Genomic DNA, 17,015 nt, shown 5'->3' on the forward strand with positions numbered 1-17,015 from the left:
AATACATGGGCAAATGTTAGTTTCACTCATTAAGAACTGTTTTAAAGCTTCACTGCTCACTCATTTTGCGATCAAATTTCAAATAATTTTTACAGTTCATAGGTCACTTTCCCAGCTATATTTTGAAATAAAAATTTTAATTTTCGTTCATTAAAACAAAAGTTATGATAAAATTACTGGTGTTCAAAAGTCCTTATGATTAGTAAGGAACGTAAGAGACGGTTTCTTCTGATTGGCTGTTGATTACATTAGCAACTTTTTCAACATTAATGTTTTAGAGACGATTTCTTCTGATTGGCTGTTGGTTACCATAGCAACGTTTTCGCCATTGGCACCTTCATAAATCATAGGCGGAATGTCGCTCTCATGCTATCTTATTTAGGTTATATAGAGATAGTTAACAAAAGTGATGCTCTTTGCCGTGCAAGGACTGATAATATTTCGTTTATGATGTCACCCATAAATTCTGTTTCTCTCTTTTTTTGTCCCTTCTTTCTATTTATTCACTTAATTACGTCTTTTATTTGATTTTTTTTAGTTAGTCAATTTAAGAAGTGGGTAATAGTTTTTTTATGGATTGTTAACAATGCATATGTTATTGAAAACAAAAAAATATTATTTCAAAGTAAAGCCTGGAAAAATCATGGATTACATAGAAAAATGCGAGCATGAAAAGTAATATGATTAAGATTAAACTTAGAAAAGTAAAAGGACTAGTTGTTTAAACTGGAAAAGAAAAAGACAAAGTATTCTAGTAAAAAATAAAATAAATTTATAACTTAAAATATTGCAGCATTAAGAATTCATATAGAATGTTAAATTAAATTTTTTTTTAAATCTTGCATTTAAATGTGATCAAAATAGTGTATAAAAGGTGATAAGGTACCGTGGTAAAACACCAGGCCACTTATCGAGCTGTTACGAGTTCGATCCTTATTATAGTTTAGCCATGCCGGCGACAGATCATAAATAGAAACATACATTTCTAAAAATAACTTTTATACACATGTATAAAAGTTATCCCTAGACATGTACGTCTAAAAATATTTCATAGATATTTGAATAAAATAATAAATAAAAAAGTTATATATATATATATATATATATATATATATATATATATATATATATATATATATATATATATATATATATATATATATAAATGCAAATGATTTAAATTTAGTATGTTATTATGGATGATAACGACAACCAGTTGTCAAAATTTCAGCTTTTCACAATTGTTATTTCTAACAAATATTAAGTTTTAAAATGTTGTCCCTTAGTTTTGGACGCTTCTGTATATAATAAAGTGGTGTTTATGCTAATTAAGTGTGAAATAAATTTAACTAATTGTTTTCACTTTTTAATACTTTTTACTATTAAACTCTTTAAAAAAATCTTGTTCTTGTTTCCAAAATAACATTTTTATAAAGCAAAGGCGATCAAAATTTTTAAAATAATTTTTATTTTGAAAATTTATTTATTTAGTTATAGTTTTACCTAAAGATTTGAAAATATTAGTAAAAAAAAAAAAGATTATAAAATATTAGGTTTAAAGTTTAAAATATTGTCTGAATTTCTGAAAAAAAATGTTTTCTAACAGCAGCCGTAAAACTTATTGCCATGAGCCGCCATTGTTATGTATCAAATATGTACTTTGACTGTTTCCTAGAAAAACGAAAAAGAATGTCTTTCAGTCAAAATGGTAATGGTTCTAGAAGTTTGTAATTTCCGAAAAAAAACTTTTTTGCTCCGAGCATTTTTAATTACAGTTTGCACATAAAGACATTTTTCATAATTGTTGGGGTGAGCAAAAAAAACTGAACGATTCCTGTGAAGTCATTTTCTTTGCTCGCCTGGAAATATCCTAGAAAACAGATAAGGTGCTGGGCCCATTGATTCAAAGAGAGCTAATAAAAAAAAAAGAAGAAACGGCATTAAAATCATAATCAAATAAAAAAGCTAAAAATATCAAATAAAAAAAAATGAATTCTTTATTTTTCTTCTCCAAAATAATTCCATTGCAAATTTCAAGATGCAATTTTGATTAAGAAGAAAAATTAAATAACATTCTTTTTTAAAATCAAATGCTAAAGAGGATCAAACTCAGAATAAACAAGATTATTCCCCCCCTAAAAAATAATAAATTGTAAATGAAAAATTAAAAAAAATATATACAAGAAATAAAGATTCGAAAACCGAACAATAACTGAGAAATTATTAGTTTTTAAGAATATCGTAAAAAACAGAGTTATGACTGTGCGTTTGGAATATTTGTATTACAAAATTCAAAATTCTTGTTATGATCACATGCAGAATTCTGCAAACGTCTTCAACGATTCCAGAAAATTCTTGAGGCCAATTTGGAAAGGATAGTGCTATCTTCATTTAGTTTGGACAATAGACAGAGTAACTTTCTTGTCCCTAGAACCGACTTTGTGGAAACCCCAATTACAGGGTGGCAAGTTGGCCAACCATTTAATGCCTTGCCTCATAACACCGTTTCACTTTAGTCATTCCGTTATAAGAACTGGGTAATGTACATCTATAGCGTGGTAAAAGTTAAGATTGACGTCTATAGCGTGGTAAAGTTAAGATTGACGACTATAGCGTGGTAAAGTTAAGATTGACGTCTATAGCGTGGTAAAGTTAAGATTGACGTCTATAGCGTGGTAAAGTTAAGATTGACGTCTATAGCGTGGTAAGAGTTAAAATTGACGTCTATAGCGTGGTAAGAGTTAAGATTGACGTTTATAACATGGTAAGAGTTAAAATTGACGTCTATAGCGTGGTAAGAGTTAAAATTGACGTCTATAGCATGGTAAAAGTTAAGATTGACGTCTATAGCGTGGTAAGAGTTAAGATTGACAGCATAAACAGTTTCTTCAAAAAGTTGAATAAAATTAGTATATAAACGATTATATATTTTTTGAAAGATTATGACAGTAAAAACGTTTTGGAGTTAAAATCAATATAGTATTACTTATTAATTTACTTTAATTAATGAAAGTTGTTGAATAGATTAACTTCTGCTTCTTATTTTAAGGTGGCGTCATAACTATTATAATGTATCAAAAAAGAATTTATTAAAAAAAACAGTATTAATTATGATATGTCAAAAAGATATTTAAAAACAACGTTTATTATAATGTATAAAAAGAACTTATTTTTTAAAAAAGATTAATTATAATGCATAAAAAGAAATTATTTAAAAAACATTAATTATAATGTATCAAAAAGGAACTTATTTAAAATAACAATATTTATTCGATTAAATAAAAAACAACTTATTTAAAACGATTAATCTACTATATTGTACAAATAGAAGTTATTTAAAAATAACAAAACTTATTTAAAAACAACAAACTTTATTATAGTGTATAAAAAGAATTTATTACAAAAACATTTGTCATAATAAATAAAAAAAGATCTTATATATTATATAATCGGAATTCATTATTGAGATGAGTATTATTTATCCATTTATTTATTGTGGACTATTATCCTCATCTTTATTAGTTGTTGTTTCACGATGTTTCGGCTAACTATTCCTCTGGCCTTCGTCAGATCGTAACCGCGACAGGACAGGAACTCTGAATCTCCTAACTGCATACTCAGCAATTGCTGCTATCCATATCGGAAATAACGTTTAAAATTCCAGCAAACGAGTAGTTTCCAAGATATGAAGAATTCTACGTAAATTGAGCACCCATACGTTAACGCTCCTCCAACAAAAATTCGGCAAATGTGTATTTCAGTGGCGTAAATTCAAGTTTTTTTACACTAGTGGTGGCTATAAAGTGGGTGATCATTATACGTTAAATTATTATAGAAAAGTGATACCCTACTTTCTTTAAACTAGCATTTCTTCATATCTTGGAAACTACTCGTTTGTTCATTTTAAACGTTATTTCCGTTTTCAACATCCTCAAAAACTTATAAATGTCTTAATTTTCCAAGTTCTTTTTCTATAGTGTGGAAAGTCGATTGTCTGCCCCTTTCTGGTCTTATATTCCAAACATTTCCAATAGGTGTCGCTAGCAGTGTTATCATTCAAAAAACAAGATGGCGTGAAGTTTTTCTTCAATAAAATGTCTCATAATATTTGATTTTCTTGAATAAAAAAAAACTACTTGATCGATTTACGTGATTTTTGGAATATGACATTTTCATGCAGTGACAATTACGTACATTATAAAGATTTTTTTCAGATTTTTATAGTAAAAAAGATTACTTGTGGACCATTTATAGACTTGCACCATATATATATACATATGAGAGTACAAAATTTATAAACACATTTGAAAATTAATGGAAATGGCTCTAGAGCTCTTTTGTCTATCATCTCATCAGGAGAAAAATTGATAACAATTAAAAATAATATTAATGGCGAAAATAAAGAGCAATAAGGAAATCTTTTTATATATATTTAATGTGCCAAAGGACGATTAAAATAAACAATTTAATTCAATAAACGAGTATAAGACGATTAAAATGGCAAGTCACAACCTGGTCGAGAAACGGGTCGTTCTTGTTGCATGAAAGAAGGGAAGATGACACTTCATAACGGCGTTGCTTTTGGTATTTGTTCGATTCATGAGGCACCCATTTATCAAGTTTTTTTTTTTTTGTCTTTTATTTAAGCTTCAATTATAATGTTAAACTGAATATTTGGTCAAGGTTTTATTTGTAGAGTAAAGTATCCTCATACCAATGTGTCCTGACAATCCTCTATACAAAGAGACCAAGAACACTCGGCGATAGTATGTAGTAGGCATTTCAATTCTCTACAGAATCATATGATATAAATAGGAATGAACATCTACATCAAATCCGTTGCCAAGGTTGCTGGAAAAAAGGTTGGATCATTCTACAGCTCCATTACGTATTTCACTGCCGATGCAATCCTCTATTTGTATAAGAGCCAAGTATGTCCTAGGGTGGAGTACTGTTGCCACAGCTGGGCAGGAGCTGCTCGGTGTGCCCTATCCTGCCTTGATAGAGTTCAAAACTGACTTCAATATCTAGTAGGCGATGTCCTTTTCTCTTCTCTGCAACCTGTCTTTCACACAGAAGAGACATTATGAGCCTGTCTCTGGTCTATCATTATTTGCATGGTAAGTGCTCGTCTGATCTCCAATCTATGGTCCCCCCCCCTTGCTACATTTTCACAAAAAGTACTTGACTAGCTAAAACCACTATCAGCAATTTTACCCCCACTCTTTATTTGTGCCGAAATCTAACTGCAGATTCCATGAACAAAGTTTCTTTCCTGCCCACCTATGGAACACTGTTCCACTGACCTGCTTCTTGGCCGACTACAACATGGTAGCCTTCAAGTCCAATGTAAACAAGTTCTTGTTCCGACCCCTTAAATAATTCAAATTCTACCCAATTTATACCATTAACGGTTATTACACTACCACCTTACATTAATTAACCTTTATCCTCGAGTGGCCTACAGGCCTTGATAAGTTGTGACTCCCTTGAAAAAAAAGAAAATGATCTTTAATTGTTTAAGTATATATTTTTATATTTTTACTCTTATCCACCCGAAACAGCGCATAGGAGTTGTCACTATTTGGGACCATATCTACAAGAGCACTATGTAGGGAGTTGAGAAGCAAGATGTCTGTTTGCATTACATTTTAACGCCTGCATCTTAGTACAGTCAGAAAATCAGGAAAAAGGAAGGGAATTCCAAAGACTAGTCGTTCGTGGGAAGAAATTATATTAGAGAAGGCTTTCTCGCATCTATGGATTTCTACAGTGAAAGGGTGAGATTTTGCTACTTGTTAAGCTAGTCAGTGGTGTTTTCGTCAAGTGAATGCAAATGCTATGAGGCATCAGAGCACATAGCATTAAAGTACTTCTAAAACAACCACAAGGATACAGATAGTGGTGATGGGACAGGGATTAGAGCTTGGTTGATAGTGTAGAATGTATTGTTAGGTTGACAAGAAGTTTCTTGTGGAATTTTTAATTTTGAAATTTCAAATGATGTATTTTCAAAAAAGTTTTCATTATACTACCTTTACTTTATATATTATTTTAAAGATCGATTTTCGTTCCATCTCATCGTTTAAATCACAATCGTTTTAAAACAATTATGTCTTCTTTTAAGAATGTTGAATGCAAGGTAGAAAAAAGCAAATTCGTATATTTTTTTAATTTCAATTCAAGCTAGGCTGAAAAGCTGCTGAAACAGCTTGCGATATCCAACAAAGCATTTGACCCAGGAACCACTACTGAACGCACAGCATAATGGTGGTTTAAGAAATTTTGCGGCTGTGAAAAGAAGATGATAGCGTAGTAGTCGACAATCAGATGTTGACAACGATCAATTAAAAGCCTTAGTCGAAGCCAGTCCATGCACAACTGTTTGAGAACTTGCTTCTGAATTAGACGTAACGTATACAACGATTTCCAACCACATGAGATTGGAAAGACAAAAAAAACTTGATAAATAGGTGCGTCACGATTTTGAATGACATCTAAAAGAAATTTTCCTCCGTGACAATGCCTGACTGCATGTTATTAAACCGACCTTGCAGAAGTTGAACGAATTAGGCCATAAAACTCTGTCTCATCCTCCATACTCCCCAGACTTCTCACCTACCGACTACCACTTTTTCAAGCATCTCGACAGCTTTCTGCATGAGAAATGTTTCCAAAACCTAAACCATATCAAAAACACCTTCAACGACTTCATCACCACCAGAACGTAAGATTTTTACCTTACTTGTTTTGCATCGGCAAAAGTGTGTTGATTCTGGTAGTATTAAATTCGATTAATAAATTTTTGTTTGAGCCGAGATATGTTTATCTGAATTTAAAAGTTAAAAACTGCAAGAACTTTCTTTTCAACCTGATAGATTGGAGACGTTTTCTTGGAACTGTCCAAGAGGTAGAGACTAATGATAGGCGCACCAGCCCAGATGTGGCAACAATAATCCATGCATGGCCGCATAGTGGTTTTGTAGAGACACAGGATACTGTCAGGTATGAGTAGTTTTCTAGCAGGGTAGAGGGAGCCCACCTTCATTGCAGCAGCATCGGTCATATCTTCAATGTATTTTCTCCAATTCATGGTATCTATATCTCTACTATCATATAAAAAGAACTTTGTCTGTGTAAGTTCGTTCCTTATGGACTCGAAAACGGTTGGGTCGATTTTGATGAAATTTCACATGAAGGTACTTTATGTGCCTGGTAGTGTTTCCTATCAGAATGTCTTCCATAAGTATTTATAATCGATAATTGAAAAAGTCCGAAGAAAGAACAGGCGATTTGGACCAAAATTAACGTCTTACACAGCCTAACATCACAAGTGCATTTGACAAGTTTTATTACCACACAAGCTGAAAGGTCCGACATATAAAATCAACAGTAGGTTCTTTGTTAGGATAGGGGTGCGTTCGAAATAAATGTTTCTCTTTAGAGCACAATTGAAGCATGATACTTGACTTTTTCATTTTAAACTTTAATTCAAGCCATTATACATAAAAAAATAGTTTTATAAATTCAGTAATAGGTTCTCTACAGTGCAATGTAGACTACAATGTATTGTGGACTAAGCTTCCTCCTGGTGTACCGCGGGATCCCCAATTAGAGCAGGTAATCAATCGATTTGATTGAAAAATGAACGATTTCACCAATTTCGATGACAGTAAAAATATGGGAGTGTAAAATATTCGCTGATCATCATTCAATCCCAGGCAACGTCGGGTCTCATTGCTAGTGTCTCATATTCGAAAAAGAATCCGTTGGTTATTTTCCTCATCGGTTTGCTTGCCCTTTGATTTTGGTCAGGTTTTTAACTAAGTTTACTTATCTTTGAAATTAACATTATTTATTAACATAGTTGTATTTTTTAGTTCCTAACCTAACGTAGCTTCATGCCTTGTCTGGAGCGATTTCCATTAAAAAAAATGCTGGGATCAAAATATATCCTTATATATATACTGATCCCAGCTTTGGGGGGGGGTCGCTTCAGACAAGGCATGAAACCACTTAATGTAAGGGGCTAAGAAAAAAAAATATTTCAAGGTCAAAATTATGCCAACGATAAATGTTAGGTGGATGGTTGGTTGGTTGGTTGTTTTTATTTTACGGCATATCAACCCTTTTCGGGTTAGTTAATGCCGAATCCAAAGATTTTGAAGAAAAATTGTTTTAATTGAATATATTTGTTGTTTTCACGTCGGTTTCTATTTAACCCATAGTTGGGACCATAACAGGTACTACCACTCCGGGTCAGAGTGGACCTGGGAGCAATGGTAATTAATGGGTGGCTCCACACTCCCCAAAACCCACAAGCTGGGGCCTCACCACTGGATATAGTTTAAGGTCATATCCAGAACCCCCATTGAGAAACTTTTATCCTCTGCAGGGGGGCAGTCGGCGTATTCTAATGCCCCACCAACAGGGCCAAATGTTAGGTGGAATAGATTCTGATCCAGAAAACAGCAATTCTTCTCTCTTTGTCACAAACATCGCTTATAGTATGCGAGGACGAAAAGACAAAACGAGAGAAACACGAGTTACCGGAAGTATCTACATTTATATGGAAGTAAATATCGAAATAATCATTAAGAATAAACATGTAAGCGATAGGCATTCCTTCTGGCGGATACTTGAAAGCGTTTGCATAAATCTAAATGCAATAATGCTTGTGTTGTGATTTGTGATATGATATGTTTGTCAAAGTCAGAGGTGAAAGGCGTGGACGCATTGCAGTCTACAAACAAAAAATCAAAAAATCCATACATTGATTTGGTTACTATAAAAAAAATTATTGATTTTTTTTCACTGTGTACTTTTTCATGGATGACAGAGTGGAAAGCCGTAAAAAAAGAAGACTAATTTAAGCGTTCTGCATCAATGCGCGTTTGGATTTGAAACTGAAACCGTATAAATCTAAAGCTTTTTTTTATTTGATAAAGGATACAAAGACATTTGGATTGGCCTGCAAAATCTCCAGACCTAAATCCTATCGAAAACGTATGACATTACATCAAGCAACAGCTACACAATGATAAAATTTCAAATCTGGAAGCACTTTGGACAAAAATTAAAGAGAAGTGGGGCGCCCTTTCACCGAAGTATTAAAGAAATGCCAAAAAGATTGCAAACTGTTGAATTAAAGAAGCGCTATGCAACGAAATATAAATGTATTTGTTGCATTAATGTTCTAAAGTTACACTTAAATAACAATTTTTCATTGTGCAGAGTTTCTTTTTAACTTCGCGATTTGAAGTTAATTTTTTTTTAAATTGACGTGAACACTAGGATACTCCAATTACAAGTCAAATATTAATCGGTAAAATTATAGAGGAATAAAAGGCAAATCAAATGAGGTATAGGTTGCTTAAACATTACATTACGTTCAATTTAGCTTAAATTTGAGTTTGTTTTTTTTTAAATGACAAGTGCGGCCTTCCTTTTTGGTGCCACTGTATGATTTTATACGTACGTGTATTATTTAAAAAAAAATAAAGTAACATCAATCCATCTCCTTAGCACTTATCCTTGAGTGGCATCTAAACTTGATAAGTTGTGACTATTGAATAAAAAAAAAATTCGTATTACTTGGATCCATTGGACTACTGTTCTCATTTTGAGTGTGATTTTTCACACCGTTTCGGTCGATGTAATCTTCGAACTTCTTCAGTTGTATCTTGTCAAACTCAGGAATGCTTCTGTCGAACTCGGAAATTTGGACGAAATTTACTTTATTTACTTCACAGGAGTAGCATGCTCTTGTTCCGTCAGCCATGACTGGATAAAGTCCTAAGTATTTTGCCATTGTATTTTTCGGTTGCCTACACTAAGGATTGAACCTTCAGAAAAAAATTTTTACAATTGATTTTTCAAGTACTCTAACCACTGCACTACGGATCCTTGCAGACAATTCTGGGACGAATTTTAGGAGCCTTAAACCTGTTTTTATTTCTAGTTGCAAATATCACTATTTATTATTAATTACGTGGGGCGTGCAATAAGTAATGCTCCTGACCCACTTCCAGTTGTCTGATCTAGTTGAAATTTGGCATGTGCAATGATTTATATCTCTACGGGTTATGTGGCAAATTACAGCTCTGAACTAATTGTGGTTTCTGTCTTACAGGTGTTTGAACTGAGTCAGGTGTGAAATGGAGCCTGTGGAATGTCGAGCAGTGATCTTATTTTTGTATTTGAAAGAACGCACACCACAGGAGACTTTTGATGAAATGAAAGAAACATATGGTGATAATGCCCCATCATATGACGTTGTAAAACACTGGCATCGTGAATTCAAACATGTCCGGAAGTCTGTGGAAACAGCTCCCAGGCCTGGTCGCCCCCCCCTTCTGCCATTGATTAGGCATCTGTCCATTTGGCTGCCATTTTGGAAGATCGGTGCATTACTATTCGCCAAATAGCCCAAGATGTCAAGATGTCTGTTTTACAGGTGTTTGAACTTAGGTGTGAAATGGAGCCTGTTGAATGTCGAGCAGTGATCTGGTTTTTGTTGAGGCTGCCATTTTGGAAGATCAGCGCATTACTATTAGCCAAATAGCACAAGAATTCAAGATTAGTACAGGGTCTGTGGAAACTATCATTCATGACCATTTGCATATGCATAAGGTGTCTGCCAGATGGATTCCCAGGTTGCTTACACCATTCCAGAAGCAAGAACGCGTCGAGTGCTCGAGGATGAATTTGGAGATGTGCCAAGAAGGTGATTCAAAGTTTTTCAAAAGACTGATTACACAGGATGAAACCTGGGTCGCTCACTATGATCCAGAGACCAAAGCCCAGTCAATGCAGTGGAAGCACTTGGACTCACCACCTCCGCTGGCAAGGTCATGCTCACAGTCTTCTGGGACCAGGACGGAGTAGTGATGACAGATTTCCTGGCAAAGAGTACCACAATTACAGGAGCCTATTATGCTTCACTTTTGAGGAAATTAAGGGAAGCTATCAAAATCAAGAGGCGGGGCAAGATCAGCAAAAGAACCCTCCTCCTGCAGGACAACGCTCCGGTCCACAACTCGCATGTCGCCAGATCAGAAGCATGGGCGTGTGGTTATAAAATCCTCCTGCATCCTCCCTACTCTCCTGATCTTGCACCCTCTGATTTTCACCTCTTTCCAGCCATGAAGTTGTTTTTGAAAAGAAAGCGTTTCCCAGATGATGCAGCCTTGATTTCTGAAGTCACGTTGTGGTTAGAGGACCAACCTGAGGTGTTCTACAAAAACGGTCTCCAGAGCTGCATCAAACGATGGGAGAAATGCATAACTGTGGGTGGTTCTTATGTAGAGAAAGACTAATAACTGTGCCAAGTTTCGTTGCTCTACTGCTATGGGAAGTGGGCCAGGGGCATTACTTATTGCACACCCCTTATTATCTATTATTTATAATTAATGGTTATTATATCACATTAAATTTTATACTAGGTCTACTTAGTAATTGTTTTGTTTTTTTTTCATTTTATTCTAACCATCTGTTATATCATAGACTTAAACCGAGAGATCACTGCAGGTATCTTAACAGTCATCTCTGAACGTATATACCATGCACTGGATAAGGCTGGCAAAGCCAGGGCTGTAGCCCTTGATATATCCAAGGCTTTTACCAAAGTCTGGCACGAAGGGCCGCCAATAAAAATTAAATCATACGGTATAACTAAATGTATACTAAATATAATTAGATCCTTTTTAGACAATAGGACCATCAAGGTTGTCATTGATAGATGCATAACTTTAATGCAGGAGGGCCTCAAGGGTGGATTCTTGGACCACTATTATTTCTAAAACAATAAATAAATAAATGTTAAGTGGATGGATTTCAACCTAGAAAAGACAGCAATTCTTCCCCCTTTGACAGAAATATTGCTCCTGGAATGTGAGGACTAAAGGGCAAAATAAAAGTTAGTTACAAAGCTGCCGAAAATAAACCTAATATCCAAGATTGACTTTCTACTCTCATTGGCATATTATTAAAAATGTTTTATGTAAATTAGGAAGTTAAAATCGGAAGCCATGAATATTGAGAACCAGATAGAACAAAATAAATTAAAAGGATAATTACAGAAAAAATATATTAAATAAATAATAATTGATAAATTGATATTAAAATACATATAAATAGGGAGAGACAAGCTATAATTAAATAAACAGTAAACATTATTAAAAATAATATATGCGGTCCTTTTTTTCTCCTCCACGGTAAGATAAACAGAAAACAATGGCTGACGAGAGCCTAATATTATTTACCATTAGCTGTTCCCCCTTGCATTGCGCTTGAAACCGACGGTACCAATGTTTTCTGACCTTCTCTACAGTTTTTAAACAAATAAATATTAAGTTCTTATATTGGAATTTTTTTTCCTTTATAATCGAGCGCTTTGCTGAAATTCTTCCCCACAAACAGTGAACAAATATATACGGTGTATAAGAATATACGAATATAAGAGCGATTTTTCTGATTTGGGGGGAGGGGGGGCAAATTAGAGCCTGTGTTAATATACATTGTAACTCGGATATGAGAACCCCGGATATAAGAGAGCTGTGAGGACCTGAGAAGAAGTCTCTTATATCCGGGTTAAACTGTATATATAGTAAGAAAGAGAGAGAGGGGGAGAGAAAGAAAGAAAGAGAGATACGTTGATCCCATAGGTCAAATAGTAGAACTACCAATTATAAACTAGATGGTTGTAGATTGTAAGCAATTTTGGGACTACACGGCGTAATTTAGAATCCCAAATTTTCACAAACTGTACCCATTAAATTAGGTTGTATTCGGCAATAATGCGTTGAATATTGTATTCCTAGTGGTCTATTGTGTCTGGTTTATCAGAATAGACTTGAGACTTTATATATCTCCAAAGAAAATTATCTAATGCGTTTAAATCGCACGAACGAGGTGGCCAGTTGACAGGTGCATTTCATAAAATTATACGCTCAGCAAATGTTTTGTTTAGTAAATTGATCGTATCATTTGCAATTTGCAACCGCTGCTCGGGCGTCAGTCTCTTCATGATGAATTGCCAAACCAAGCTGAGACCGAAATAACTGATAGTTGCCAAATCTGCAATTAAAGAATTGTCAATTTTAAGTTTGTTGCCTCTAAACACACACACACACACAAACATACATATACATATATATATATATATATACATATATACATACATATATATATATATATATATATATATATATATATATATATATATATATATATATATAGTAAAGTATATACTATATATATAAAAGTGACCTTGTTCGTCTGTCTCTCTGATGAATGTTCTCTACCAAACTCCTTTGTCAATTTTTGGTCTACAGACTTGAAACTTGATATAGAAAGGGTTTGAAACTGTAGAACAAATTCAATCGGTAAAATTATAAAAATAGCTGCTAAGGGGTCAAAATTCAACAAAATTAGAACATGGTAATTGTAAGTTGATTTGAAGTGTATTCGTATCCATGCACAAATATACAGTTATACTTTTTACAATCCTATTTTTTAACTTTTTCTATGCATACGGACATCATACAGATGGTAACGAATAAAGCTGGAGAGCTAAATGTTTTGGTTTCGATTCTAGCTTATATTTATTTATTTATTTACTTTTGAGATCACTATTACATATTGGGTACAATATGATAGAGTAATGGTTTTATAAAAATAACTAGCAGTTCAGCCCGGCTTTGCTCAGGCCATATGTACTGTTTATAACTTTATATACATATGTATATATATATTAAAAAGTTTAATTCATGGCCAGGTAACCTACATCTAAAATTTCGAATGTTTAGACCCAAAATTGGCTGAATAGTTTGCTAGAGACCGCAAATGTTAAATCTTTTGAACTTTGATCCTTTGGCAGCCAGATTTTCAACCAAAATCCTATTAAAAATCTTGCCCTATGTTTGAATACACTTTATGTAAAATTTCAAATGTTTAGACCAAAACCTGGCTGAGTAATTTGGTAGAGACAGCAGAGGTCAGTTTTTTTTTTTTAATTTTGACCCCAATTTTGATCCCTTAACATTTATTTCTTAGGGTTCAAATCAAAGTAAAAAGCTTCATCCATGTCCAAGTAACCTAGATCTAAAATTTCAAGATTGGCGAAGGAGTTTGGTAGAGTTTTCAATCGTTGAACTTTGACCCATTGACAGCCAATTTTCTGGCCGAAAACCGAATAAAAATTTTTCCCAAATCTTAATACCCCTCGTGTCAAATCTCGAGTCTGTAGGCTGAAAATTGACAGAGTAGTTTGGTAGAGAAATGTACACACACAGACAATTTAACTTTCATAGATATACAGAAGACTAAATCTGCATAAATTACAATATCAAATTCAAGCGTATTTTACAATCGGGCCACACCAGGGGAGGAGTCACTACTACATATTGGGTACAATATAATAAGCAGTAGATAATTGGCTCTATAATAATAAATACAAAATCTGCATGAATTAAAATACCATATTTAAGCGTATTTTACGACTGGGCAACGCCAGGCGGCCTGTTAGTAGTAAATAAAAAGGCACCTTTTTTAGATGAGTATAGAAATGAGTGTCTGTTCTTAACGAAGCGGTATAATATTATAAAAGTATTTATAGCTCTAGTATTCCACTATTGAGCTATATAAAGAAATTTTGTGTTATTAATATTTTTATACAACATTATATATATATATATATATATATATATATATATATATACATATATATATATATATATATATATATATATATATATATATATATATATATATATATATAAACAGGTACATAATAGCATATAATTGTCTATATTGGTGGAGTATTCCCTTCCCAAAGATAAGGAAATAATGGCGATGAGGGCATAATATTACTTCAGATCAAAGCAAAAACTTAGGCCAATAAACAACCGTCCAGTTAAAATAATACCAATATCTGCACGTTGCTACAGCTTGATTACATGGGATCGTACTTCCTTCCTCTTTCTTCATCCCCCCCAACTTACCTCTACTTTCTTCCTTCACCACACCTCCCTCCAAAACCACTACTGCTCCAATTCACAAAGCATACACCCCCACTTTCTTCCAGAGCACAAATCACACCCGAATATATTTTATAAAAAACGAATGTAATCTTGACTCTCATTACAATGTCGCTCCTTTTTTCGTCTGATCAAGTGGTCTCTTTGAATTGAGATTCGCCTGAAACATGTATGCACATATGTAACTAATGTTTGTATAATTAGGGCAATTGCTCTTGACATATCTAAGGCCTTTGATAGGGTATGACAAAAAGGTTTACTTCATAAGATCTCTAGCTATGGTATTGCTGGAAATGTCTTCTCAATTATTAAATCATTTCTTTCTGATAGGTTCATAAGAGTAGTAGTTAAGGGGCAAAAACATCATTTGTAGACATCTATGCTGACGACACTACCATTTATGGTAGCACATCTAAGACAGTAAACGACCAAGTTCTCTCCAATTCTCTCTCCTCTGATCTTGAGCACGTAGTACAATGGGGAAAGGAGTGTCTGGTTACTTTTAATGCATCTAAAACCAAGCTTCTATCTTTACATCATCAACGTTCTGACCCCCATCTGGCATCAATTGAAATGAATGGCTCTCGTTTTCAGGAGGCCTCAAGTTTTGACAAGCTTCTTGGCTTGACCATTACTCCTGATCTTAAATGGAACACGTACATCAAATCTGTTGCCAAGGCCGCTAGAAAAATGGTGGGATCTTTCTATCAATCCAGTAGATATCTCACTGCTTATGCAATTCTCTATCTATATAAGAGCCAGGTACGTCCAAGGATGTAATACTGTTGCCACATCTGGGCAGGAGCTGCTAGAAAGGACTTGGCCTGCCTTGATAGAGTTCAAAATAGACTTCGTAGCCTCGTAGATGTCCTTTTCTCTTCCTTGCAACCTCTATCTCACAGAAGAGATGTTGCGAGTTTGTCTCTGATGTATCGTTATTTTCATGGAAAGTGTTCGACTGAGCTTCAATCTATGGTCCCCCCTCGCCAAGCTTTCACAAGAAACACTCGTCTGGCTGTAAACACTATTAATAATTCCCCCCACTCTTTATCTGTGCCTAAACCTAAACGTAGATTCCATGAACAAAGCTTCTTTCTTAGAACTGCACGCCTGTGGAATTGTCTTCCGTTTTCCTGCTTTCCGGCTGACTACAATATGGTTGTCTTCAAGTCTAACGTAAATAAGTTCTTGATGAGCCGTTCCATATAAGTTATCAAATTTACCAAATTTTCATTACTAATGATTACTATATTGTCCAATTTCTACTGTACACTCTTTAACCCTTATCCTCGAGTGGCCTCTTGGCCTTGATAATGTGGTGATGCCTATGTAAAAAAAAAATATATATATATATATTTTTTTTTTTTCTTTTTTTTTTTTAATACAACATTGGAATATTTTTATTGTAGCAGTAATATATGTGTGTGTGTATGTGTTTTGACCAAGTATGTATTTGTATACTTTTTTTTACATGGTAGTCACCACTTCTCAAGGCCTGGAAGCCACTCAATATAAGGGTTATTGCATGTACAGTAATCAATGGGATAATATCGTAGTAATCGTTAGTAATGGAGATTTGATAAAGTCTTACTTAAGGGGGCAGTTTATCAGGAATTTGTTTATGTTGGACTTGAAGACGCCCAAGTTATAGTCAGGTAGTAAACAGACAAACAGAAAAGAGTTCCACAGGCGTGCACTTCTAAGAAAGAAGCTTTGTTCATGGACTCTACATTTTGATTTAGGCACAGATAAAGAGTGAGGAAAGACATTGGTTTCAGCTAAACGGGTGTTTTTTGTGAAAGATTGGCGAGAGAGGACCAGAGATTGGAGCTCAGACGAGCACTTGACATGGAAATAACGATAAAACAAAGATAGACTCGTAACGTCTCTTCTGTATTTATATAAATACATTTGTGTGTGTGCGCCTTCTGACCCCGTGTGTTTTCATTGCGAAGTAGTGACTCCTACTGTTGTTTC

This window comes from Euprymna scolopes, chromosome 20 (assembly GCF_053919585.1).
Source record: "Euprymna scolopes isolate OS-2025 chromosome 20, ASM5391958v1, whole genome shotgun sequence".
NCBI lineage: Eukaryota > Metazoa > Mollusca > Cephalopoda > Sepiida > Sepiolidae > Euprymna > Euprymna scolopes.